We start from the raw sequence: 5,465 nt of genomic DNA, 5'->3' as shown, positions 1-5,465 counted from the left end.
CACTGGCGCAGACAGCATAGGGTGCTGTGCCCCTGCTGGGGTTCTCAAGACGGCCTCGCTCAGCAGTGCGGCCTGGCCAGCCTGGCACTCGTGATGCTCCTGCCAAGAACAGGCAACTGAGCTAACAGACCCGGCTCTCCACACTCTGCTAAGATCATGTGAGGCCCACGAACCTCCGAACAATGCACGTGCTGTACCCCAGAGTTGTGTGTTCCTGTCAGATAAGGATATGGTGCTTTCAAACCTGTTTATTCGCATTGTGAAATAAATATACGCTTGTGGTTTGTTTCCAAAACAGATTCCACGCGCCTTGGCGACAGCGAGGCCTTTTCACCACAAGGGGGGGAAGCTGAAGTGGCACCGCTAACCAGGGACCGTGCCATGTGTGTGCGTGTGCATGTGTGCAGGCCTGTGAGTTCCGCCACATGCAAAGATGGGTGTGACCACCGCAATCAGGCCACACGCTGTCCACAGCCCGATGAGGCTCACGCTTGGCCCTGCTCAATTTCCAAATCTGTGCTTGTCATCCGTTTTCTTGATGTTCCTGCAGCTTCTGAGGTGAAGTTTGGGGTTCTCCTGTGGTCCCTGTGAGCAGCACACGGTTCTGTCCTTTCCCTCAGTGGTCCAGGCTGCTCTGCTGGCCACACTGTTTGCTGTCCTTGTCCTTAATGGCACTCCTCCTCTTGGGTTCTCTGGGCTGTGACTGGCACCCTCCTTAATTCCACACATTCTTGACGTTAACCCTTGGGATATTTCTCATGCCCTGCGCCCGCTCCCTCTCCTGGGACTCCCCCTGCACGTTCGCTACCTTCTTTGGTGTTTTCCCGAGCCCTGCATCCCTCCGGCTCTGTTGGACCTCGGTTTGAGTCACACAGTGGCTGCTGCCCGCACCCCAGCTGCCCGCCCTGCAGATGCTCCTGCTGGGCCCATCTCTCTGGAACAGAGAGAAGATCATTTTGGGGCCGGGGAGCCTTTTCTCTGCAAGAAATCCTGCTGCATTTCAACGTCCAGGTGAAAAAGCTCCTAGAAGCACTGGCCCTGTGCTTTTCTGAGTGACTCTGGAAGCCACCTGAGGATGTACACAGGCCGGGGCCGGCAAAAGGCCCACAGCACATGAAGAATTCCTCAGCACCGTGGAAAAATGGCAGTTCTTCAGACAACTCATTCGAGTCACTGGGTGACCCAGCCGCCCACTTCTGGCCACACCTTTGAAGATGCAGCCTGCGGGGACAGCCGTGTTGCACGGCAGCACTGTTCACAGGGGCCAAGATGTAGAAGCCACGCAGGTCCATTGACAGACAAAGGACACAATGCCGTGGACATAATTCTGCCTTGAAGGAAGGAAGTGCTGGCACCGTGACAGCATGGATGAGCTTTGAGGACATCACGACCAGGAAAACGAGACGCTCCAGCAAGGACAGCAAGTGGGTGGCGGGCGCCGGGCCAGAGGAATCAGTGCTCGACAGAAGCTTCCGTGTGGAGCAAGGAGGATGCTCTGGAGAGGGGCGGTGGTGCTGGAGCAGACACAGCAGCACACGGCGCTCTGAGACGCGTCTTACCTCGGGGACACCACATCACACAAGCTCTACACAGAGTAAAGAGAACGCTTCATTACGACAGGCTTTTTAAAAGCAGTGAAGTCCTGGGCTGGGGATTTACTGCAGTGGTTCCTCCACCCGCCTCACAAGCGCAAGGACCCGAGTTGGAACCCTGGTACCAAAAGGAAAGCCCTTATTTTGGTTCCAAAAAGCATGCCCTGTGCCAGGGCTGCCCCTCGTGGATGGGAGGACGTGAAGAGACGGCACCTACCCTGGACGAACCTGAGGAGCAGGGCAGTGAGGCCGTGGTCTTGGGCCTCTGCTCAGAGAGCGCCTGGGATTCTCCAGGAAAGGGCTGGGCAAGTGGGGTTTGCTCCTGGGGTCCAGGACAGGCGACCTGCATGGCAGGAGCGTGACCAGAGCACCGCTTGGTCCCGCTCCCTGGGGAGGCACCACACCGCACCTGGGCGGCACACGCAGGCCACACACGCTTGGCTGTGTTCACACCTGCGGGAGGCCGAGGGGCAGGGCCCGGGCCACTCCTCGGATGGGGCACGGCGACCTTGGCCGGCTCCTTCCAACATCACGCAGCCTTCTGGTTCCGTTTTCAGGTGTCCCTGGGGACATACTGGTTGTCACCACACAGACTATGGGCTGCGGGAAGAGTTGATTCTGACTTGGTTTGGATCTGACATGGCTGCCCAGTTGGAGTGGGGTCCAATGACCAAAGCAAGTGAACACAACACAGCTGAATGTTCCAAGAAGAATGCACAGGAATTTCAGCCACTACCCCTTCCACCAATTAAGACGCGCACACCTGTAATCCCAGTAGTCAGGAGGCTGAGGCAGGAGGATTTCCGTGATTTTGAGGCCAGCCTGAACTATATAGCAAGACTGTCTCAAAAACAAAAAACAAAAAAGAACAGACCTCCTGAGTTCAACCATCTTAAAATATCCAGTAGATCACCATGGAAAACATTCATTCCTAGTCTTTGTAGTTGTTTTCTGTCTTCACTTTTCTTTCCTTGGCATCTGGCTGTGGTTACACTGGGTGGGAACCCCTGGAGAAGCCCTATTCCACATCATAATAATGTCATGCAATCGAGTTACGTGTGTAACGTGTGTAAAATGTTGGTGCAATTGTAGAACCCTAGTGTGCCTGTGGGAGCGGAAATTGGCACTGCCTTTCCTGTGACCTGTGCAGTCGTTCCTCCCACAGCCCCAAGCATGCACGCCCTGTGGCCTGGGATTTTTGTCCTGAGCGTGCAGTGTGATCAAAATATACAATGAACGTTTAAATTTAGAGAAAAATAATAAAAAGCCACATGGCCACGAATCCCCCTCGGAACACCCCTGCACTCTTGACACGCAGAGGCTGCTATTCCCACCCTCTGGGTATGAGCAGGTGGGCTGCCTGTGTGAACCTTCATCCAGCTGCACACTTACAACTTGTGAACTCACACACATACCACAAAACTTTAAAACTTGGCCTAAAACACATCTATTTCCTGTAAAGTTTATGTGTAGGCATTGAGATAAATTAGCTCTAAGACAAAAATACATAAGTGAAAAAAAGTGTTGAAGTCCTGGAAGATTCAAGGAACTAGCTAAATGTTTCTGAATAACTTGAGTGCAAATTCGAGGTTTTCACTTGTTACCAGTGAGGACTGCTGGTGAGTGCCCCCTGTCGGCCACTAGCTGCAACTGTAGCATGGAGTCAGCTTGACCTCGGCTCCCGGGGATACTGAACTAGCACTGTCGTGGAATGGGAAACCAGGCTAGGGGTGTCTTAATTTGTTTTCCAGACAGGGTCAAGCTACGTAGCCCAGGCTTCTGGCCTCGAACTCACAGTGACCTCCTGCTTCAGCCTCCTGAGCGCTGGGATGATGTGTGCCACACCTCCCCCAGCGGGGGTCATCATACAGAGTTGCAGTCCTTGCGGGACGGCTTGGGATGTGCTGAGTCTGCCTGCCCTTCCCTGCCCAGGGCTCGGGGGCAGCTGGACAGCACTGCACCAAGACCTGCACCTCAGCGCTACATGCTGGCCAGGCGACCAGGAAGCAGCCAGCGCTGGCAGTGGCCTCGATGCAGGACCAGAAGAGGCGTACATGCGCCATGCTCCGGACACAAGCACTGGGCCTGGCTGCAGGGCTAGAGTCGGGGTCCCTGCTCTGGCTCTGCTGTGCAACTCCGGGGAGCAGCAGAGAGTGGTAGCAAGCGCAGCCCAAGCCAGAGACAGAGCTGAGCCTTGGCTGCCAGCCACGTAGGGCTCCGCTACTCGCCCAGGGACACCGTGGGCTCCCGACCATGGTTGGCCCAGCTTCTGATTCAGAACCACAGCAAAGCACTCATTTCCCTCTGCCCGAGACATGAGTGGGGGCGTGCACTCGTGTGCAGGAGTGTGTGGTATTGAGGATGGAACCCGAAGCCTTTGCCCTGAGCTACGTTCCCACCCTTTTTTAAGTTTCATTTTTTGAGACAGGTTCTCCTTAAATTGCCCAGGCTGGGTTGGAACTTGCAATCCTCCTGCCTCAGCCTCCCAAGTGCTGATAATACAGGCATTCACCGTCACTCCTGGCCAGCTTATCCTTTTAAATTGAAAACATGAAACACATGTATACAATTTAGTAGTTTAGTCATGTGCAGTGGTGCACACCTGTAATACCAGGCACATGGGAGGCTGAGGCAGAAACAACTGCAAGTTTAAGGCCAGTGTGGGAAACCTGGCATGACCCTATCTCAAAATTGAAAAAGGACTAGGTGTTAGATGTGTGGGGTAATGCTCAAAACCAGCTGACTGTCATGTGCTTGTTTTTAACAAGAAAGCCTGGGAGAAAGCCACGTTGACTCCTTTCTACTTCTGTATAATTAGGTTCACAACCCCTCCTTTGGGTTCTCATTGGTTTCTCTCGTCCTCCCTGCCCTGATTCTTCTCCATTCTTTCAGCATGTTGTTCTCTCCTGCCTGGCTTCCCTGTCTGCCCTGTTCCTCTCAGGGCCCCCAGGCAGCATGGTGGGCCCGGAGGTGCCTGCCCTGCCCTGTGTTGGAGCCCTGGGTTCTCTGTGTCAGGGAGTCCCAGGGGCTGGTGCTGGACTGCACAGGGGCTGTGCGGCTCTGCCCGGTGGAGGCTGATTGCTGCCTGGGGTGGGGACCTGCTGACCAGGGCAGCACCATGGACAGGACAGGTGGCACTATGGCAATGCCCAGATGGCCGGGGGGGGGTCACGCCACAGCTCAGGTCCGGCCTGGGGGCTGGAGACGCCGCGCGCCCTGCACAGGCTCTGGTCACACCTTACAATGAGCCAGAGTAGAAGACTCTGCTGGGGACACCCTTCCTCCCTGGACACGCCTGGCCGCTCCTGCCACCTCCTGAAGCAGGGTGCACATGTGTGTATGCACGTGTGTGTGCGTGTGTGTGCACGCGCAGTGGGGAGCCGAGGGACCCGGAGGTCACACTGCCACCCTCTTCTCCCGCAGCAGGAGCCTCTGCACTCGGGTAGGGGACGGGAACCGGCCTGGCCTGGGTCCCCATACAGCAGGTGAGACTGCAGCCCAGAAGCAACTCTGGGTGCCACGGCTCCAGTTTCTTCTCTGGAAGCCAAGTGGTGCACACCTGCAAGCCCAGCACTTTGGGAGGCTGAGGCAAGAGAATTTCGAGTTCAACTCAGCCTGGGCCACTTAGAGACTTAGTGAGACCCTGTCTCAAAATAAAAATGAAGAGGGCTGGGGAGTGCAGTTCAGTGGCAGAGGTGAGGTGTTCTCCTGAGGGTTCACAAAAGACATTCCCACAGCCAAGAGACCCGGCAGCACCTTTGGGGTAAAAGGCAGTCCCTTCTGCTCCTCAGACTGACCACTTGCCCACCTCTGCCCAGGTTCTGGGCCTGCAGTAGGGGGCGTCTGCCCAGCAGGGGGCGCGCGCGCACCGCG

General features: G+C 55.8%; 1 long non-coding RNA gene across 2 annotated transcripts in view; it reads right to left on the bottom strand.

The window, feature by feature from the left end:
* Positions 1–179: 179 nt before the first annotated feature.
* LOC104859385 overlaps positions 180–5,465 on the bottom strand; it is a 14,500-nt gene continuing 9,214 nt past the window's right edge. For both annotated transcript variants that reach the window (XR_779358.2, XR_779359.2), the window contains one exon: positions 180–1,585. This is a non-coding gene — a long non-coding RNA (uncharacterized LOC104859385). The remainder of the gene's footprint in view (positions 1,586–5,465) is intronic.

Source organism: Fukomys damarensis, unplaced genomic scaffold, assembly GCF_012274545.1.
Source record: "Fukomys damarensis isolate Sample0158 unplaced genomic scaffold, DMR_v1.0_HiC HiC_scaffold_6, whole genome shotgun sequence".
NCBI classification, from domain to species: domain Eukaryota; kingdom Metazoa; phylum Chordata; class Mammalia; order Rodentia; family Bathyergidae; genus Fukomys; species Fukomys damarensis.
The sequence above is the reverse complement of the archived record's forward strand: the minus strand, read 5'-3'. Positions and strand labels throughout refer to the sequence as shown.